This window comes from Dasypus novemcinctus, chromosome 12 (assembly GCF_030445035.2).
Source record: "Dasypus novemcinctus isolate mDasNov1 chromosome 12, mDasNov1.1.hap2, whole genome shotgun sequence".
NCBI lineage: Eukaryota > Metazoa > Chordata > Mammalia > Cingulata > Dasypodidae > Dasypus > Dasypus novemcinctus.
Genome location: NC_080684.1, coordinates 46,939,688 through 46,962,994, shown reverse-complemented (window position 1 = coordinate 46,962,994; position 23,307 = coordinate 46,939,688). Strand labels below are relative to the sequence as shown.

Genomic DNA, 23,307 nt, shown 5'->3' with positions numbered 1-23,307 from the left:
ATGCAATGCCTTCCCCCCAGCGCAGGACATGACACCCGGGGATGAGCCTCCCTGGCAACGAGGGACCACTATCAACTACCAACTGATGATGCAACTGGAAAATGACCTTATACGGAAGGTTCAATGCGGATCAGCAGAATATCCATGTCTACATAAAATACCATGACTTTAAAATGCTGTTTGACCTAAAGTAAGGGGGAAATGGAAAGGAGAAATGAGTTTATATGGCTACGAGTTTCTAAAAAAGAGTCTGGAGGCTGGCAGAAGGTTTGCCCTCATGCACAACTGAGCAGAGTCAGAGAGACAGATAAAGCAGATACAACCCCCAGATATTGGTTCCTTTGAGGGCTAAAGAGACCCATGGGAGTTATGGTCATGGCCGATGGGGTTAACTACCAGGGCAGATGGCCCCTCTTTGGAAATGGTGTTTATGTGTGATGAATCTGGACTCAGATGGGATCTCCCTTCATAAGACTTTCATGCTAATGTGCTGGAGGTGCAGTTAATGTTGGGGTTTAAGATATATTTAGGGGATTTGAATCTCTGGACTGACAATGTGATAGCCAGGTCCTGAGCCTCAACAGACTCCAGCACCTACAATCTGATCTATTGGACTTACCACACTCAGCTAAGATGGAGTTGAAGAAGGACAACCACCACACCATGGAGCCTAGAGTGATTACAACTGAAAATGGGAGGATTGCATCCAGCATCCAGGTGGAATCTGACCCTCCTCTTGACATAGAGGTGCAATGGACACAACCAATCCAATGTCCACATAGAAGAGGTGGCATTGGATTGGGAAAAGTGGACATAATGGACAAAGGGTATGGGGAAAGGCAGGAAGAGATGAGAGGTGGAGGCGTCTTCGGGACATGGAGCTGCCCTGGATGGTGCTTCAGAGGTAATCACCGGACATTGTAAATCCTCACAGGGCCCACTTGATGGAATAGAGGAGAGTATGGGCCATGATGTGAACCAATGTATATGAGGTGCAGAGGTGCCCAAAGATGTACTTACCAAATCCAATGGATGTGTCATGATGATGGGAACAAGTGTTGTTGGGGGGGGGGGAGAGGGGGTGTGTGGGGGGGTTGAATGGGACCTCACATATATATTTTTAATGTAACATTATTACAAAGTCAATAAAAAATAAAAAAATTAAAAAAAAAAAAAAAAAAAAAGAAGCAAGGATCTGGCTGAGAGAGTTTTCAATACCTTAAGAGAGTTTTGTGGAGTCAAAAGGTATAATGATGTTGGCTGGCTCCTCCTAGATACTCTGGATAAAGTTACAAAAGAGATGAGCTAAAGGCTTCAAATTTGCAACGTAAAAGCCACATGGATGATGTGTAAGTTTCTATGCGTGCTCTGAAAGAAAATCTTGTCTCCTGCAGCCACAAGCTTGAGATATCTGAAAACCAAACTCAGATCCTCATTATATGAGTAGCAGAGTTACAAAGGAAACTAAAATCTCAACCCTGCAGAGTTTCTGCAGTTAGTGAAGGCACTAATTGGAAAGGAGTGGAACCCAGGGGACTGGGATGGAGACATATAGCATGATAATATTGGTGGGGACATTGGAACCATAAATTCTGAGACTTTAGCAGATAAACCTGTAATGGCCTGCACCACAGAGACCATACTTTGTCAACCTTCTATCACCCAGCCCCAGGGAGTCTGGACCTCCTTCCAGTCCTGAGACAGGTACTAGCTGAACTCCAGCTTGCACTGCCCAGCCTCTAACCTGCCCTGAGGAATCTGCCTTCCAACTCCTACCTGGAGAGATTAATCCAGTCTCACCAGAGGGAAATGCGAAGGAATGCCCTGAGGTCAGTAGCTTGCAAGACATTTCTAATCCTTTGCCTTACCCACCTGCACCATCCCTCTTCTCTTCGAGACCTATTAGTAGACTTAAATTACAACAAGCCCCCGAAGGTGAAATATAAAGTGTGATTCAGGAGGGAGTATGCTATACTCTAAAAGAACTGCATGAGTTTTCCAACTTATACAGACAGAAATCAGGAGAATATTTGTAGAAATGAATACTAAGGGTATGGGATAATGGTGGAAGGAACATAAAATTGGATCATGCCAAATTTATTGATAACTAAGCAGAAATTCTGGATTCAGCACTGTAGCTCGAGGGGTTAGAAAGGGCTCTAATAGTTTGTTTGGGTGGCTGACTGAAATATGGACCAAAAGCTGGCCTAGCATGTCTGAGGTTGAGAGGCGGGATTTGCCCTGGTACACAGTAGGAGAAGGAATTCAAAGGCTTAGAGAGATTGGAATGCTAGTATGGAGTTACCATTTGAGACCTCTCCACCCACCCCAGGAATGTTCAGAGGACACACCTTTAACAAGGACTGTGAGGAATACACTTGTAAGACTAACTCCATCTTCTCTTAAGAGCTCGGTCGTTGCTTTTCTCTGTTGTCCAGATATTACTGTAGGGAGGGCTGTAATGGAATTAGAATCCTTAAACATGGGGATGATCAGATCTCTGTCTGGTGGAAGTCAAGTATCAGCAGTTAATCACCAAAGACAAGGTGGGTGTGGCTAAGACAATGAAAGGCCGATTCAAAGCAGCAATCAAAGTAGTCTGAGTCTTAGAATTGAAATAGATGGGCAGTCTACTAAATTTCTTCTGGATCTGTACAAGCAAAAGGATTCTAGCTCGAGTGAACAAAACCCTAACTCAAATTACAGACACAGAGAACCATGGTCCCTTAATCAATTCTCAGACTTGACAGTTTACAGACCCAGAACCCCTTCAATGAGAAGACCAGGTCCCCTTGGGGAAGGAAACTGTTAAAAATCCAAAAATATATACTGTTAATCTTCTTCCCACCTTTCCCTAAGGAGACCTATGACCTTTTTCCAGAGTAACTGTGCATTGGGGAAAAGGAAATGATCAGATATTTCAGGGATTATTAGACACTGGCTCAGAAGCGACATTAATTCCAGGAAACCCAAAATGTCACTGTGGTCCACCAGTAAGAGTAAGGGCTTGTATTAGTCAGCGAAAGGGGTGCTGATGCAAAATACCAGAAATTGGTTGGTTTTTATAGAGGTATTTATTTGGGGTAGAAGCTTACAAATACCAGGCCATAAAGCATAAGTTACCTCTATCACCAAAGTCTTATTTTCACGTGTTGGAGCAAGATGGCTGCCGACGTCTGCAAAGGTTCAGGCTTCCTGGGTTCCTCCCTTCCAGGGTCTTACCTCTTTCTGAGTTCAGAATTCCTCTCTTCCCAGGACTTGCTTCTTCCTGGGCTCAGGGTTCCTCTCTCCTGGGGCTTGCTTCTCTTTCCTCTGTGAGTTTACTTCCTGGGGCTCCAGCTTAAGGCTTCAGCATCAAACTCCAACATCAAGAACCCTCAGCTCTGTCCTTTGCCATGTCTTTTATCTGTGAGTATCCACCCACCAAGGGGTGGGGACTCAATGCCCTAATTACGTGGCCCAATCAAAGCCCTGATCATAACTTAACCATGCCCAGATACAGACCTGATTACAAACATAACCCAATATCTATCTTTGGAATTCACTACCATATCAAACTGTTACAGGGCTTATGGAAGTCAGGTTGATGGAGTTTTAGCTCAGGTCCATCTCACAGTGGGTCCAGTAGGTCCCTGGACCCATTCTGTGGTTATTTCCCCAGTTCCAGAACGCATAATCAGAAAGGACATACTCAGTAACTGGCAAAATCCCCACACTGGATCCCTGACTTTTGGAGTGAGGGCTATTATGGTTGGAAAGGTCAAGTGGAAGCCACTAGAACTGCCCCTACTAGCAAATTAGTAAATCAAAAGCAATACCAGATTCCTGGAGGGACTGCAGAGATTAGTGCCACCATCAAGGATATGAAGGATACAGGGATGGTGATTCCCAACACATTCCCATTCAACTCTTCTATTTGGCCTGTGCAGAAAACAGATGGATCTTTGAGGTAGATTACTGTAAACTTAACCAGGTGGTGACTCCAACTGCATCTGCTGTCCTAGATGTGGTATCATTGCTTATGTAAATCAACACATCCCCTGGACCCTGGTATGCAGTTGTTGATCTGATAAATGCTTTTTTCTCAATTGCCATTAATAAGGACCACCAGAAACAGTTTGCTTTCAGCTGGCGAGGCGAACAGTATACTTTCACTGTCCTCTCTCCGTCATATATCAACTCTTTAGCCCTATGTCATAATATTGTCCACAGGGACCCTGATGATGTCTCCTTCCCACAAGACATCACAGTTGTCCATTATATTCATGATATCATGTTGATAGGACCTAGTGAGCAAGAAGTAGCAAAGAATAGACTTATTGGTAAGGCATTTGCAAGAGAGAGGATGGGAGATAAATCCAACAAAAATATAGGCGCCTTTCACCTCAGTGACATTGCTAGGTGTCCAGTGGTGTAGGGCATGTCAAGATATCCCTTTTAAAATGAAGGATAAGGGAAGAGGATGTGGCTCAAATGATAGGGCTTCCGCCTACCATATGGGAGGACCAAGTTCGATGCCTGGGGTCTCTTGGTAAAAAAGAGAAAGCGTGCCTGTGCAGTGAGCCAGTGCCCACATGGCAAGCTGAGTGCCCGTGCAGCAAACCAAGTGCCCATCCAGCGAGCTGAGTGCCTGCACGGTGAGCTGAGTGCACACATGGCAGTCCAAGTGCCTGCGCAGTGAGCCAAGTGCCCATGAGTACACGTGTGGTGAGCCGAGGCCTGTGTGGCAAGTCAAGTGCCCACATGGTTAGCCAGTGCCCATGCAAGCAAGTCATGTAGTGAGATGAGGACATGACAAAAGAGAGACGAAGGGGAGATTCAAGGTGAAGTGCAGCAGAAACCAGGAACTGAAGTGATGCAAGGGACAGGGAACCTCTCCACACCAGGTCCCCAGGTTGAATCCCAGTGAATCCTAGAGGAGAAAAATGAGAAGACAAAAAGAGAAATAGAGAAGATCACACAGCGAATGGACACAGACAGCAAAAATGGGGGGTGGGGAATAAAGGGAAGGATAAGCTGTTGCATCTGGTCCCTCCTGCAGTCAAAAAAGAGGCACGATGTTTAGTTGGTCTATTCGGATTTTGGAGACAACGCATTCCTCATTTGGGTATGCTACTCTGGCCCATTCACAAGTGACCAGAAAAGCTGCTAGTTTTGATTTGAGGACCAGAAAAAGAGGAGGCTCTGCGACAAGTCCGGGCTGCTGGGTCATATGATCCAGCAGATTCAATGGTGCTGGAAGTTTCCATGGCAATGGAGCCTTTGGCAGGCTCCTATAGGAGAATCACAATGCAGACTCTTGGGATTTTGGAGCAAAGCCCTGCCATCCTTTGCAGGTAACTACTCTCCTTTTGAGAAACAACTTTTGGCCTGACCCTGGGCCTTAGTAGAGACTGAACGCTTAACCATGGGCCATCAAGTTACCATGAGACCTGATGGCTATCATGAGTTGGGTATTGTCTGACCCACCAAACCGTAAAGTTGGACATGTACAGCAGTACTCCATAATAAAGTGAAAGTGGTATATATGATACAGGGCTTGAAGGGGCCCTGGCAGGTACAAGTAAAATACATGAGGAAGTCAGCCAAATGCCTGTGATCAACACCCCTGCCATGTTACCTTCTCTTTCCCAGCCCACAGCTTTGGCCTCTTGGGGAGTCCCTTACAATCAGCTGACTGAGGAAGAGAAAACTCGGGCCTGGTTCACAGATGGTTCTGCACGCTAGGCAGGTATGACCCGAAAGGAGACAGCTGCAGCACTGCAGCTCTTTTCTGGGACATTCCTGAAGGACAGTGATGAGAGCAAATCCTCCCAGTGGGCAGAACTTCAAGCAATGCACTTGATTGTTCATTTTGCTTGGAAGAAGATATGGCCAGAGGTGTGCCTGTATACTGATTCATGGGCTGCTGCCAATGGTTTGGTTTGATGGTGAGGGATTTGGAAGGAACACGATTGGAAAATTGGTGACAAGGAGGTCTGGGGAAGAGGTATGTGGATAGATCTGAGTGCACAAAAAATATGATAACATTTGTATCCCACATGAATGCTCACCAGAGGGTGACTTCAACAGAGGAAGATTTTAATAATCAAGTGGATAAGATGACCCACTCTGTGGTTAATGCTCAGCCTCTTTCCTCAGCCACTCTTGTCATTTCCCAGTGGGCTCATAACAAAGTGGTCAAGGAGGTAGGGATGGAGGTTATGCATGGGCTCAGCAAAATGGACTTACCCTCATCATGGCTGACTTGGTTACATTCACTGCTGAGTGCCCAATCTACCAGCAGCAGAGACCCACCATTCTCCGAGGTGATCAGCCTACAACCTGATGGCAGGTTGACTACACTGGACCACTTCTATCATGGAAGGGGCAGCGATTTGTTATAACTGGAATAGACAACATACTGCATGCAATGCTTCTTCCAAAACTACCATCCATGGACTTACCAAATACATACCACCATGGCATTCCACACAGCATTGCTTCTGATCAAGGAACCTATGGGCAAATGATGCCAATGGAATTCACTGCTCTTACCATGTTCCCCATTACCCTAAAGCAGCTAGACTGGCAGAACAGTGAAATGGCCTTTTGAAGACTCAATTATGGCACCAACTAGGTGGCAATACCTTGCAGGGCTGGGGCAATGTTCTCCAGGAGGCTGTGTATGCTCTAAATTAGTGTCCACTCTATGGTACTGTTTCTCCCATAACCAGGATTCATGGGTCCAGGAATGAATGGGAATAGCACCACTCACTATTATCCCTAGGGACCAACTGGGAAAATTTCTGCTTTCTGTCCCTGCAACCTTAAGCTCTGCTATAGTCTACAGACCTTAGTCCGAAAAGGAGTGCTGCCACCTGAGAACACAACAATGATTCCAATGAATTGGAAGATAAGACTGCTACCTGGCCACTCTGGGCTCCTCTTCCTCCGAATCAACAGGCAAAGAAGGGAATTGCTGTACTGGCTGGGGTGACTGATCCTGACTATCAAGGGGAAATAGGAATGCATCTACATAATGAGGGTAAAGTAGAGTTTGCCTGGAAAACAGGCAATCCTCTAGGGCATCTCCTAGTACTGACATGCCCTATGATTAAAGTCAATGGAAAACTGCAACAACCAAATCCAAGCAGGACTAACAATGGCCCAGAATCTTCAAGAATGAAAGTTTGCATCACCCTACCAGGCAAAGAACCATAGCCAGCTGAAGTGCTTGCTGAGGGTAACAGGGACATGAAATGGGTAGTGGAAGAAGGTAGTGATAAATATGAGCTACAACCATGTAATCAATTGCAGAAATGATGACTGTAATGGTTATGGATATTTCTTCCTTGTTTTGAGTATGTTTGTATATGTACATAAAGCAAATATCTTTCTATTCTTCCCTATCTTGTTCCCTTATCATATGAAATAATCTGTGTTAGTTTCATGTCATAGTATTTAAGTTATAGGGTATCAAGTTTAAGAATGGATATTACCCAAGGACTTATACTCTATTCTGGAGAGATTTAGTGCATTTCTGGCAGAACAGGTAAGTATTGTTACATAAAAGTATTTTCATTATTGTTTTTATTTAGAGATTAAGTATGGTTTAAGTCAATGTGTATAGCTGCTAAGTTGACAAAGGGTGGACTATGATGATTAGGTACATGTGTCAACTTGACCAGGTAATGGTGCCCAGTTGTTTGGTCAGACAAGCACTGGCTTAATTGTTAAAATCAGTAAGTTAATTGCAACTTTGGCTGATTAAATCTACAATCAACTGAGGAAATTGCCTTCAGCAATCAGAGATGTCTCATCAAATGAGTTGATGGCTTTAAAAGAAGAAGTGATAATTTCAGCATCAGAAGAGGACATTTTTATTTCTACTTTAGCCCACCAGCTTCTCCTGGAGAACTTATGAACCACCTTCAACAGAGTTCCAAGCTTGCAGCCTGCCCTATGGGATATGGACTCCTGCATTCCCACAGTCATGTGAGACAATTTTTTAAAATCGCCTAATATTTATAGGTACTTATAGGTCGGATCTATTTCCCTAGGGAACCCTGACTAATATAATGATTAAAAATTCCAGGGAAGCAGACATGGCTCAACTGATAGAACATCCGCCTACTATATGGGAGAGTCTAGGGTTCAATACCCAGGGCCTCTTGACCCATGTGATGAGCTGGCCCACGTGAGAGCTGCTGCGTGTGCAAGGAGTGCCATGCCACACAGGGGCGCACACATGGAGAGATGACACAGCAAGATGATGCAACAAAAAAGAGGTGAAGTTTCCCAGTGCCACTGAGGATGCAAGCGGTCATAGAAGAACACACGGTGAGTGGACAGAGAGAGTAGACCGTGGCGGGGGGGAGGTGGAAGGGGAGAGAAATAAATCTTAAAAAAATAAAATATAATTCCAGCATAGAAAATTATTAAGGGCACAGAGGTCAGAGACAAAGAAAAAAGCACTAAAATTCTTAAACTGGAAAAAAGGGAAAAAAGATACTAATTAATTCCTAACATTAACAGAAAATACAATTCAAATAAGTTTGTTAAAATTAAATGGTAAGGGGAAGCAGATGTAGCTCAAGCAATTGGGCTTCTGCCTATCACATGGGAGGTCCTGGGTTCAGTTTCCGGTGCCTCCTGGAGAAGGTGAGCTGGTGCCATGGGAGGCAGGGCGAGCTAACACAACAAAACGATACAACAAAAGAGACACAAAGAGGAAAGACAATGAGAGATACAACAAACCAGGGAGTTGAGGTGGATCAAGTGATTGAGCACCTCTCTTTCACAAGGGATGTCCCAGGTTTGGTTCCTGGTGCCTCCTAAAGAGAAGACGAGCAGACACAGTAAATGGACACAGAAAGCAGACAGCATCTGCAAACAACAAGGCAGCAGGGCATGGAGGGGAGGATAAATAAATAAAATAAACCTTTTAAAAAAACTTAAATGGTAGGGAGTGGATAGGGCTCAAGAGGTTGAGCTTCCTCCTCTCATATGGGAGGTTCTGGGTTCAGTTCCTGGTGTCTCCTGAAAAAACAAAATCAAACAACAAGCAAAACAAACAAAAAACACCTTAGGGAAGCAGATTTGGCTCAGTGGTTGAGCATCAGCTTCCCATATATGAGGTCCCAGGTTCCATCCCTAGCCCCCAGTACCTTAAAAAAAAAAAAAAAAAAAAAAAATTAAATGTTAACTATTAGATAAATATAATGTTTACATAGCTATGACGTTTTTTAAAATGGCAAAAATTTAACCAAACCAAGTATAAGAGGAAAAGGAAAGAAAAGGACAAGTATAACAAAGAGAAAACATGATAGCAGAACAATACCAACTATAATAGTTTTAACAATAAATTTAAGCAAGTTAAACTCTATTAACAGAGTTCCTGATTAGTTTAAAAACAAAAATACAGTTATATGCCATTTAATCAATATATTATTAAAATCAAACAATGGAAAAAGCTTAAAATGAATCTAATGCCAAAGATATCCAGACAAAATAAAGTGAATTGGGCAATATTAAACTAGACAAAGTAGAATTCAAAATTAACATCAAGAAGACTGAATGAGTTATTTTATGTTTAAAAAGTGAATTCCATTAAGAAGATCTATATTACTTTAAGAATATGATCTTAATGATTAATTCATTTAGCACTGACAAAGATTTATTCAGTTATTACAGTGACTACTTGTACTTAGTGCTGAGGATAAACATAGTAGATAAACAGGGTCTCAGTATAATACATTCAAGAAAGGTTGTTTCATTCAATTTTATGGGTTTTTAAAAAAATTTTTGAAATATTTAAAAGAAGACAATATATTCCTTTTCTTATATTGGAATTATAAATTCATGTGCATGTCTTCCCAGAAAATTGTGCTATATCTGATTAAAAATTAGCTTCAGATTTCTGTCACAAATCAACAAAAGTTTTCATAAAAATTGTATGTGAGTAGTAATGAAAATACATGCTACAACAACATAGGGGTGCGGGTAAGGTAGGTCCCCTAAGCAGACACAATCAGAAAAATGTATCCACTTTTTACACAGTTTAGAACTAGCAATCTGCAACATTGTTTTGCTTTGTTTTTATCTATCCCCTTCTTTCTCCCACTGAACAAATCAGTGTCACTATTCTTTCAAAGAAAAGGTTGATATATTTGTTTAAGATGAGCAGTATCTTTAGACAATGCAGACTTTCTTCCATTTGCCATTTTATGAAGTATTTACACATAACTTCAGTGAAGGAGAAAAATGAGAGATTAGGAAGACTTCCTCTAGGTAAATATGACAGGGACTAAATACAATCATTCTCTCTGGATAAAAAAGACAGGGCAACTACAATCAGCAGCCAAAAGTCCAACATTAGTAGTTAAATTTGCCACCTATATGAACACGGAAAACATTTATAATCTAAAACGGCCCATTTCCAAATGATGAAGATTTACATAGTTGTAAAGAGAAATAGAAGAAATTATATACTGACTGAAGTGCTACCTTGAATAACTGAAAATAATTTTAGCTCTTTTATAATTAACCTAATAAATATTAACACCTTAATGAATATATAAAATATCACAAAAGCTATATTTTGGTTAAAATTTGGTTTTATTCTATGCTATTTTGGTTTAAAAAGTGGGCACAATGTGATAAAGTAAAACACAAATTTAACTGGATTTTGTATAATATATTTTTCCTGAAAGAATTTACTAGCTATAAATTTTAGGGTAGAAAATTAAGATAGTGGTCATTAAAAACAGAAGTTGACAATATTTTCATTTTCTTCAGTCATTAATCAAGTCATTTTTACCAGATTGTCCTGTTGTTTGAAACAGATTAAAACATTTTCTAAACCATGCTTTTCCTGTTTCTGATCAACCTGACAAAACTATTCTATCGAGTCAGTGACAAATACAATAACTGATGAATATAGAAATTCTTCAAAATAAGACAATGTGTTTTGAATGTCTAATACAATTTTGAAGTACTTTGAAAGAATATAAAAGGTTATTTTCTTATAAACTGGTTACAAGATAGAGATTAGAATTAATTATTTTTCAAAGTGGGAAATTTCTAAAAAGTAATTTAAAAAAATAATTCCTAAGAGACGATATGCTTTGGGTTTATAAAAGACAAATTACTTTGAAAAAGATTGTTTTCTTAAAAATCAATTACAAAATAAGAGACTAAAATGAACCATCTATGAGAAAATAATTAAGTTGTATCTTTAACAATTTCCCCCAAATCTAGAAACATGCCTATTAAATAATAAAGCTGGCTGTTATCAAGCTGCATATATTTAAATTTAAAATAATTCTACTAGTAATGCATCTTGTTCATTTATGTCATTTTCTAGTTAAGGTAAAAATTTATCATGATATAATTTATTGTCCCCCATACCACCAAGAAGTTTACAACTACTAAAAGACTGTGAACAGTAATTAGGTGTTGAATCAAAACTTAGACCAATCGCAAAATTAAACTGACACAGATGGATAAACTTTTTCTTTAGGTATGTACATGCACATAAGAATAAAATAATAAAAAACCTCTCTTGGTCTTATTAACTGCTAAATAAACAGATGAGCAGCAGAGAAAAGCAATGTTCTTTCATGATTATCACAATAATGTAAGAATACCCCACACCATGATGATAGGATATTATAGAGAGTGTAATTAATAGCGCCGATATGTTGGTGTGCTCGTGGTTGAAAGAGGAAGTTTAGGGTCGTATATGTCACTAAAAGTAAAGCTAAAATATTAAACATGGTACTACATAGCATATTGAACCCGGTTGTGGATGATGAGTTTGGTCAATAGTACAAATACAAGAATGTTTTCTCATAAATTAGAACAAATGTATATTAACATTAAAAGATGTTTATAATAGGGTGGTAGACGGACAAAAACACACTTAAGGCAAATGTTGGACTGTAGTGAATAGTGATCTATTTTTTTTTTTAAAGGTTTATTTATTTATTTAATTCCTCTCCCTCCCTCGGTTGTCTATTCTCTGTGTCTATTTGCTGAGTCTTGTTTCTTTGTCCGCTTCTGTTGTCATCAGCGGCACGGGAAGTGTGGGCAGTGCCATTCCTGGGCAGGCTGCACTTTCTTTCCCGCTGGGCGGCTCTCCTTACGGGGAGCACTCCTTGCGCGCTGGGCTCCCCTGCACTGGGCTCCCCTATGCTGGGCTCCCCTACACGGGGGATACCCCTGTGTGGCAGGGCACTCCTTGCCCGCATCAGCACTGCACATGGGCCAGCTCCACATGGGTCAAGGAGGCCTGGGGTTTGAACCGCGGACCTCCCATGTGGTAGACAGATGTCCTAACCACTGGGCCAAGTCTGCTTCCCATGAATAGTAATATATTAATATTTTTCCATCAATTGCAAAATTTAAAAAAATTATGCTAAGTGAAAGAAACCAGACATACAGTACTAAATAAAATGTAAATATAAACAAATTCTCAGAGATGGAATTAGATTAACAGTTATGTACAGGCAGCAGACTTGGCCCAGTGGTTGGGGCGTCCGTCTACCACATGGGAGGTCCGTGGTTCAAACCCCGGGCCTCCTTGACCCGTGTGGAACTGGCCCATGCACGGTGCTGATGTGAGCAGGGAGTGCTGTGCCACGCAGGGGTGTCCCCTGCGTAGGGAAGCCCCATTCGCAAAGAGTGTGCCCCGTGGGGAGAGCCGCCCAGCGCAAAGGAAAGTGCAGCCTGCCCAGGAGTGGTGCCACACACACGGAGAGCTGGCGCAGCAAGATGAGGCAACAAAAAGAAACACAGATTCCCGTGCCACTGACAACAACCGAAGTGGACAAAGAAGAAGACGCAGTAAATAGACACAGAGAGCAGACAACCAGGGTGGGGGGGGGGAAGGGGAGAGAAATAAATAAATAACTAAATCTTTTTTTAAAAAAAACAGTTATGTACAGCTGGGGAAGGATAGGAGTATTGAAAAGTGACTGCTAAGGGGTAGGGGGTTTTACTTTTGGAGTAATGAAAATGCTCAAAAATTGACTGCAGTGATGAATGCACAACTCTGTAATTATACCAAAAGCTACTGAATGTACTCTTTAGACTGACTGTATGACATGTGAATATATCTCAATAAAACTGCATTTTACAAACAAAAACAAAAACAAAAAGCCATACCTGTAGTACAGTTCTATAATGAGAGTTATTCCTACCAGATGTTAAATTATTCTAAAATCATTTACAACTCCTTTGATTAAGGCAATGCACAATACTTCACCAAAGTGTACTATCAACAAACATTTGTGAGACTGAGTTTCCAAAATCTGATGAAATGGAATTCCACATTAAAAATTCCCTCTTATGTAGTCATTAATAATTACATCATTTTAACCAAACACCACAGTGTTGGTGTTCATTACCAGGCTGCTGCCTTATCTACCATGACTGTATTTGCTAGTTATAAAATTCTTAGGTTTCATAAAACACATCTTAATTTTACAAAGAAAATTTGTGGAAAATAATTTGCATTTCTTCATGAATGAATTTAACGTGATTTTAAAACTGCCTTTTAGGAGGACTATTTTCTTATTCTTTTAAATATATAATGTATACTGGGAACTACAGGCAATTCCAACTTCTGGATATGATATATTCTTCAACAACTTTGAAAAAAATATAAAATTATACAACTAAGAAAATATATAAGTACAATGCTTAGAACAAAATACTCAACAAATTTACCTACACACAAATCAATAAAAGTATACATCTAGTCAATATTTCAAATAACATTGCTAACTAAAAAGCAAACCACAATAAAAATAAAGTCTATAATATATAGTACATTTAGAAAAAGCAAATATGGAGGTAAAAATTGATATAAAGCAATTATAAAATACAATAAATTTTATTGAATTCCTACACAGGTATCTCTAATACATATACACAAACAAAATATTTCATAATATACAGCAAATTATTACATTTGAATGAATTTCAATTGTCACATTCAGTCAAACAGTAAGAGTATATTACACTATCCACATACAATGACAAAGAAAAATGGAATTAATTTTAATAGGATATTATAACATGGAAAACAAATTTAAGTCTAAAATGTTAGAATAATACCTCCAAAATATTTCTGATTGGCTGGAGAGTCTGGGGCCTTTTGTTTTGGGTAGGAAAACTTCCAGTGGCTATAAAACTTGAATCTTTGCATTGTTTTTTTTGTGTTACTATGCTCTGCCACAAAGTATTTTCAATGCTATTGAATTTTCTTGTTCTTTACAATTCTACATAGGCCTTCTAGCCATAATATGAATGATTTGGATGCAAGGTAATTCAGAGACATAATTGGAAGAAAATATTATTTTTATAAATGGCAAATACTGTATATTGTTTTGAAAATGGCAAAATATACTTCTTCGCAAAACTCAGCATCAATCTATTTTCATTCATTCACTCAGCATTCAATATACATTATCATACATTATTGTTTAAAAATATAGCATCAACTATGTCTTTAATACATATATCAATTAAATGTCCTTAATAAAAATAAAAACAAAAGTACAACTAGAATAGAAGACTAATTTTGCAACACTTGAAAACAATATAATTTATCTGGCCATTTACGTTCTTAATTAAGGAAAAGTATTTGAATATCCAAAACATATACAATAAAGAGTCACTAAGAGACTAGGCAACCATAAAACAAAATTTACTTTAAATTTGTCCCTCTCTGAAGCTATCCAAGAAAATTAATGAAAAATCAAAAGAAGCTTTTGTAAAATGTTCTTTCCTATAGCACAGTTCTATAATATAAAAGGATCAATAAATTGAGACATAAAATGAACTAAAAAGTCAATGTTGTCATGTTAAAACAGTTTCATAATTTTTGATTGCAAATTTTTAATAGCAAATAATTGATAACTCGATCAGTCATACTTAATCATTTATACTTGTTCATGTTTTCTTACTACAATAAAATGTTAAAAAATTTAAGCCTGCAACTGTTCTGTTTAGGAATGAACAAAATACGTCAATTAACATACATGATCAAATAATTTGAGTACTGTTACCCAAGAAGGTGACCATGACCACCCAATTCATTCCCCTTGATGAACAACTACTAATATAAAATAACTAGTTTCACTTCCTAATAAAATTACAGTGAACTAAATTAATTGAATTATATTAATTTTGATCTCTATTAAAAATACAGCTACTGGTTTAAAACAAACTGAATATCAATTCACAAGAGCCAGTTCAATTCCAATATAAAACGGAGGGACAGAGATAGGCTAGACATTTCCATTTCAATAGGGAGAAATTGGTAGAAAAACAGGAATCATGGTTCCCAAACATATTGGGAAACCATCATATTTCAAGATCTGAGAGTCATCTATAGACTGATGTTTTGTCTTCTGGGCTTGACAGAGCAGCAGCCCACCCCTCCCAAGTGTTTGTGCAGCAGCCTTGCTCTCCCCAAACACTGGGGTAAAGGCTCCACTCTCTCCAAATCAGGAAGACAGCCATGTTCACCGCAATCCTAGGAGCACAGGCCCCACCCTCTCAGTGCACTTGGGTGCTGGACAGACTCTCCACAAAACCCAGAGGATTGACTCTAACTGTCCAAGCATCAGGGTGGCGGCACTCTTTCTCAACAATAAGATGCAAGGTCCGCCCTCTCCAAGAGTCAGACCCAGACTTATCATACAGATGGGTGGACCTCTTCCCTTGACCCAAGGAAAGCTCTTCATTCCAGACCTCAGTGGCTTACCTGGTTCTGCCATTGAAGTCATTTTTCTTTAATTTGTCCTTTCTCTGACCCTTTTAGTCCAGGTTGGCAGTGGTTCCACTCATACAAGTTTGCAAAAACCTTGTCAGCTTTGCATGAAGTTCATAGGGACCCAAACCAACAGACAAAAGGACTTTCCAAGCACTCTGCCTAGATAACTGCATTCCCAATTCTGACTTCCCCTGAAGTGGCAATAGCAACAACCCACTGCCAGCAACAAAATCTGTTCTAGTTTCTTTGAAGAGACTACTCAAGCAAATCCATACAATGTATAGGCTTAAAAATTGTTTTGAGGCTAGAAAAGTCCAAATGAAGGCATCATTAAGGCAATGCTTTCTTCCTGAAGACTGGAATTCTGGGACTGGCTATCAGTGACCCTTGATCCAGGGCCTCTCTGTCATGTGGCAATGCACATAGCAGTTTCTCCTGGCCTCTCAGTTCTCCTACAGATTCCATTAAACTTCAGCTTCTTGCTTCCACTGGCTTTCTCCCCTCTGCCTGCACTTCATTTTGCTTATGACTCCAGCAATATGATTAACACCTATATTGATTGAGTTGAGTCATACCTTAACTGCAGTAACCTCATCAACCGGTCCTATGTACAATGGGTTCACACTCACAGGAATGGATTAAGTTTAAAAACACGTTTTTCTGGAGTACATAACTCTTTACCATCACAGTGGGAAAAGTAAATTTAGAGTGAACAAACCTACCGCACATATCCTGACCAGGTGACCCAGTTTAATATCACCAGTGAAAAGAGTTGTATGGATATCGCGAACCCCCTGGCATAGTGTGATGAGAAGGGTACCTCACCTCTGTTATGATTCTTCCCCAAAACCTAATTCTTCCCCCAAACCTAAGTCCAGCTTAATCATGAGAAAAATATCAGATTAAATCAAATTGAGGGGCATTTTACAAAATATCTAAGCAGTACTCTCAAAACTGTCAAGGTCATGAAAAACAATGAAAAACTGAGAAAATGTCATAGACCACAAATGAAACTAAGAAGACACAATGGCTAAACACAAAGTGGTACCCTGGATTGGATCCCAGCACTGCAAAAGGACAATAGTGAAAAACACTAATAAAATTCAAATAAAATCTGTAGTTTGGTTACTAGTAATGTACCAATGTTGGTTTCTTAGTTTTGAAAAATGTACCAGTAATACATAACAGGCTAACAAAAGGGAAACTAGGAGATGAGGTATATGAGAAACCTCTGTACTATCTTGGCAATTTTTCTGTAAACCTAAAATCATTCCAAAATCACCATATTACCTAGTAATTCCACTTTAAGGTATTTATCCCAGTTGTCTACTCTCTGTGTCCATTCACTGTGTGTTATTCTGTGACTACTTCTATCCTTATCAGTGGCACTGGGAATCTGTGTTTCTTTTTGTTGCATCATCTTGTTGTGTCAGCTCTCCATGTCTGTGGCGCCATTCTTGGGCAGGCTGCACTTTCTTTCATGCTGGGTGGCATTCCTTATGGGGTGCACTCCTTGCACATGGGGCTCCCCTATGCAGGGGACACCCCTGTGTGGCAGGGCACTCCTTGCGCGCATCAGCACTGTGCATGGGCCAGCTCCACATGGGTAAAGGAGGCCTGGGGTTTGAACCACGGACCTCCCATGTGGTAGGTGGATGCCCTATCCATTGGGTCAAGTCCGCTTCCCTTCCTTGGTTTTTTAAGAAGCAAGTCTCACCACTTTTAAAGGAACATAATGTTCAAACCTGCTTTCTCAAAGTCAGATCCTGAAAAATATCTTTTTATTTCAAACTATTGCAAAAAATTTGTTCTTTTACCTTGAAAAAATAAAAGTTAAGTTCCTTTGTTATAAGTTGAATGGAAAGTGTTTAAAAGTGTTATAAAATTAAAAGGATTATTTAACCCTCTGTTAAGTAAAGTTATATGAATAAAAAGTTCATATGAATACTTAAAAAATATATAAAATTCCTGGATATTTACCAATGTTTCAGCATAATATGAGACAAAAATACAATGTTGTTAATCACGATTGTAATTATTTAATAGTATGTGTCACAGAAACATCTTACCATAAATTAACATCATTGTAGTATGTAGCAGTCCCAAATACTGCTAGTTTGTTGCAAGAAATTAACATCCAACTGTGTCACTATCACTTTGTTTTAAAACTTTCTAAGACTTTCTTTAGTATTTCCTTAAGCAAGTCAAGCCAGCCTGCATTCTCCTACCTGTAGAAAACCCAAGAATGGATTTTTGCAGTGCCTTCCCAAGGCTGTGTGCATAGCCCAACCATCTGCCCTGGCCTGATGGCAAAGAATCTGGCTGCGAAGAAAAAATCTATTGCTGAAACCCTACTATTGACATTAGGTTAACCAGAAATCCTTTTTTCAGAATTAAAGGAACCATCAGAGACAATATTATCTTAAGAGCCTGAAATAGGCAAACAATTGGGACAAGTTGCAAGGTCCCTGCTGCTCTATCAAATTCTTAAATGTTGTTTGGTTGGGTAAGACAAAACTATACCTTCTGCTGTAATTGATAAAGTACAATATTTTCTCATGTTAATGTAGTTTGTAATATTGTTGGAATACTAAAAATCTTACATTCCTCACTTAGCTCCAATATTAAAACCACTGTATGTGTTAATTAGGAAAGGCCTTCATGGGCGTAGGAGGAACTCCAGCAGACTGCTTTAAAAAATAAAAAAGGAGGGAGAAGGTGGACAATGACTTAGCCTGTGAATTGGATGTGGCCAGCACCAATATTGGCTTTGGGTGGTGTTTGTGGCAAAAGCAGTATACTAAACAAGTACCCCTTGGGTTTTAGTCACATTTCTGGAAGGGGCCAAAAGTACAATATAAAAAAGAAATTTTGTACAGGAGAAGAAGCCCTGCTGAAAGTAAAAGGTTTAACCCAATAGTGTTTGGTCACTCTGAAGACTGCCATCCCTATCTGGGGGTGGATTGCAAATACTAAAAACAAGACAGAAACAATAGACTGTTGTGAGTCACCCTCTGTGGGAGAGATCTGTGGAAGAACATCTGGGATGACTGTCACCAGTGAATGGTAACTATCATGTCCCTGCCCACTCCGCTAACATCTCTCATAGGACAGCTGAGGCAGATGCCTTCGTGAAGATCCAGAGCCATACCATTGAGACCTGAGAAGAAGCAGAGTGGGTCCACCGGGAAGACGAACATCTTGAGTACAAGACCTTGTGGTGCCTAGCCCAGCAGTTCCAGCTGCCTGTTACTTGCCAACAGCTCATGAACTTCAGCCATGAGTGTCTTTCACACTCATTTCAATGACTGTGACATCGGACCCCTCCTGCTCTTGGGAGGGATGAGGTATGCTTTCATTGCTGCAGACACTGCATTGGGACTCTTATAACAAGACAGCTACTATTTCCTGACTAGAAATGAATCCTCACAACAATGGACTAAGTTTAAATTCAGTACTGAGTTGTGGCTTCAGGTCCAGGGAAGATGCTAACAGTAAGACCAACGAAGGCATTGAAATTATGAGATAAACTTCCAGGTGCCCCACAGCCCAAAATGGCGTAGTAACAATAATTTGTCACTGCCTATGCCTCAAACTATATAAACTAGGGAAAATGAGGCCATTTTTGATTGAGTTCTGGGCTATATAGCCTTGCTGGTTGGGAATCTTAAGCCCATGAGAAATCAAAGTCTATTAATTAAATGTCTGCTAATTGAAAGTCTTATGGTTTGTTGTTGTATAATCTACTGCAGTTATAGATTATGTATAAAATGCTGTTTTGAGCTTGGGAAAAGAATTACAAACTGTAAATATGGGAGTATGCCTACAATGTGATTGGAATATATCTAGGTTTTGTGTGACCCCTATGTATATAATAGCAGTGATATTCCTTAGAAATCAGTGAAACATCATTTGTGTGGTCATAAAAACAAGTTAAGCTTAGATATTTCTCAATTACAAGGCCAAATAACAAGCATTCAACATGCTCATTTGCAATTGCTTCCTGCCTCACAAATTATGACAGGAATTGTGGATGGATTAAGGTCTCTGAACCCTATGATATGGATTAAGAGTTGGGGAGAGGGTCTTCTAGGAGGTATATTAAGTATCTGTTCCTGTCTTTTTTATGTATTTAGTCCTCAGATGCACGCTACAAACCCTCCAGGATATGAAGCAGCAAGAAATTGTCAAATCGCCTTCACTGCTTTGCAAAAACAAAAAAGGGGGAGATGTGGGAAAATAGCTTGAATTTGAATGTGGGAACCTGGCTTGAAGTTGGAAACGTTTCCACAATGCAGATAAGAAGTGTGGGCTTAGGAACACCAGCCTTGACTAGACCGAACGCTGTCTGGTCAGCATGAAAATTGTTTGCATGTGGAGACATTTGAACTTTGTTATGGTCTGCTCCCTAACATTGCTGTGCCATGGCTTTAATAACAAGCAGCCTTGAAAATAAACATAGATAAGTACTGCTTTGTAATTTCTAATAAATACAATGTGAAAACTAGGGTCGAGGCTCTCAGTTCCAGAAGCTGTTGAGTCCCCTGGTCCCATCTTTAATTTCTCTCTTGTGTCTTTCTTTCTGTCCTATTATTTCTTCATTTCTGCATCGCCTTCCCTTTGTGCAAACCTATTGCTGAGCTGGTCTCAGCACCTAAGCACTTCATAGCAGTGTTAGGCAATAGACGTGACGTATGTTTTCCAGGTCCAACAGCAGGGCTATTCTGCAGATGGATGGATGGACTGATGGATGGAATATGGGTGGATAAAGTTATAGCCAATGAAATTAAAGTAACATGAGGTCTCACTTTCCAGGAAAATCCTTTTTTTGAGACAGACTATTCTTTTAACGTATAAAACTAAACACTCAATATATCTACCTCCTTTTATTCTTATTCTATACTCTACAGAGCAAACTTCTGGGTAGAATTTGATCTTCCATTTAGGTCTTCCTGTAGGGTGGTAATATGCTACAGTAAGGGCATTTCAGTCCCAACATGGGTGATTTATTCTGGAAATCAATGATGAGTTACTACTGCATTATAATTTTGCTTCTTCATATAGCTTAACTACTTACAGGGAAAAAAGGTTCTGATGATGTATAAGTATTCTAGGTTATGTGAAAATTTTATTTCTCATTGTAAACAAATACATTAACATTCTAGCTTCACTTACCAGTCTTTTGGGTTTGTCAATTTGAGTAACCCATCCTGAAAGACAGTAAAACATCTAGATTTCTGAGTCTGCAAGTTTAAAGCCAGATCCTAGCACACTGAAAATTCACCCAGCAATTAATGCTGCCTTTGATGCCTCTTGGGTAACTTGTCAATGGTCTATTAATGGCCACACTGTAAATTTATAAATCCGATACTACACTATTTATGTTCAATGTATGATTATAATCATATCATTATGGTTCATTTGAGAAATAAAGAAATAAATTTTATAATTTCTAGTGAATAACAGTTGCTAAATATAATTAAAAAAATAAAAACCTAATAGAAAAATGAAAATAAAAATGAAATTTGCTCATTAAAATAACTGCAGTGCATTTATCTCATTATCTAATAAGAAGAACACAATCTTTGGAACCTGGAGATCTGAAGTCCAATCCCAGCTTGGCCATTTACTAGGCTATGTGGCCTTAAGCAAGTCACTTAACCCTTCTGTATCTCAATTTCTTCACTGGTAAAAATATCTCCATGATTCCTAAAAGTCCCAAAGTTGATAATGCTTCTGAAAGGGTTATTTTTAATACAGAAGTTGTAAGTTTACAGAAAAATCAAGCATAACATACAAGATTCCTATATATCACCCCATCACCAACACCTTGCATTGTTGTGGAACGTTTGTTACAAATGATGAAAGAACATAAAAATATTACTACTAACTATAGTCCACAGCTTACATTTGGTATATTTTTCCCATAAGCCATCGTATTAACATGTATTAGTACTGTATTTTCTTATAGTTCATGAGAGAACGTTTTCATACTTGCACTGTTAATCACAGTCCATTGTCCATCATGGAATTCACTGTGTTTTACAGTCCCATGCCTTGCAAAATCCATCTGAAGTATACACTCAATGGCTCTCAGTTTCATCATAAAACTATGCTGTAATCACCTCAGTCAATTTTAGAATATTTTCATTACTCCAAAAAGAAAAAAATCCCATACTCCCCTATACTCCCCTATTGTTGAACCTTAGCATTGATATAGTACCTTTTTTGCCATTGGTACAAAAATATTACAATATTACTGTTAACTACAGTCCATAAGTTACCTTAGTTGTATTTTTCCCATGTATCACCATATTCTTAACACCTTTTAATAACATACATTCATTGTACATCACAGAAGAACATCATTGTAGTTGTACTATTAGCAATCCTCATCCCCACTGAGTTCACTATGTATTACATATTATCCACTAGCTTCCTAGATTACCCACTAGCTTTCTCTGAAAATGCTTTTTACATGGTAAATCATTATACAAATATTTTAATCCTTATATATTTATTAATATCCTATTGAAGTTAGGCTCTCAAATAATGAGATTATAAAGAAGGAATTGAACTGACTTAAAAAATACAATCAGTCTAACTCTCTCTATATTTTTACTAAATAATTTATCAAAGTACATGATGTTCCAATGTGGTAGACTCCATTATTGGCTCCTATTCTTCACCCCTACCTGTATCCTCACTCTTTACCATGTGAGCTGACAGTTCTTCTCACTAGAGGGAAGAAAGAATACTGCATGTTCAGTGGAAGAACAAAGAGCTGCTTCCTATTCTTTACTTAGAGCTTGGGCATGTGACTTCCTTGGTCAATGGGATATTAGCAGACTTAAACGAAAACAGAGGCTTGAAATGTGCTTGCATAGTTGGGCTTGTCGTCTTGTCCTCTATCATCAATGACAGACATGTGGAGCAGTCATGTACTCAACCTGCAACTAGCCTGTGTCAACCAACTCCCAACCAAATCATTGATATGTGAGTATGAATAAATAATAGTTGTTTTAAGTCATTGAGTTTTGAAATGGCCTGTTATAAAGCATTATTGTGACACTAGCTAATTGGTAGATCTGATGATTATACAGAAGAGAGTATTATATTTGTATGAGCCTTAGTTTAAAGGATCATCTTCAAGTTAAGATAATGTAATTCTTAGCCATTCATGTAATCATTTATCCAACAAATATCTAGTGAGTGCCAACTGGTTGACAGAAAGTATTCCAGTTACTAAGATATACTAGTCAAGGTAAATATTAATAACACTAACTGCTATAATATATAATAGCAAAATCTCAGTGGCGTATCACAACAAAAGTTTATTCCCCCCTATACAAAGTGCAATGAAGATGGTCATAGATAAAAGGCTGTATGAGTGCATCTCCTCCAAGTATGACTCAGGATTCTAAAATCTTTCCATACTGTGATGCTATTATCTTCAACATATACCTCTGAAATAACCTCAGAAGAGGAAAAAAGATGTGGAGACAGCACAATGGACACTTAAGCCCCATCAGCCCAGAAAT

The 23,307-nt window shown here is 39.1% G+C and overlaps 1 protein-coding gene and 1 long non-coding RNA gene across 3 annotated transcripts in view; one reads left to right on the top strand and one right to left on the bottom strand.

Annotated features, from left to right (window-relative positions):
- Positions 1–23,307, bottom strand: part of MSRB3 (methionine sulfoxide reductase B3) — a 221,833-nt gene that overhangs the window by 85,040 nt on the left and 113,486 nt on the right. The window lies entirely within an intron of this gene.
- On the top strand, positions 18,792–20,326 carry LOC131280610 (uncharacterized). Its single transcript, XR_009188272.1, has 2 exons — positions 18,792–19,113; positions 19,903–20,326. It is a non-coding gene; the product is annotated as an uncharacterized lncRNA (long non-coding RNA).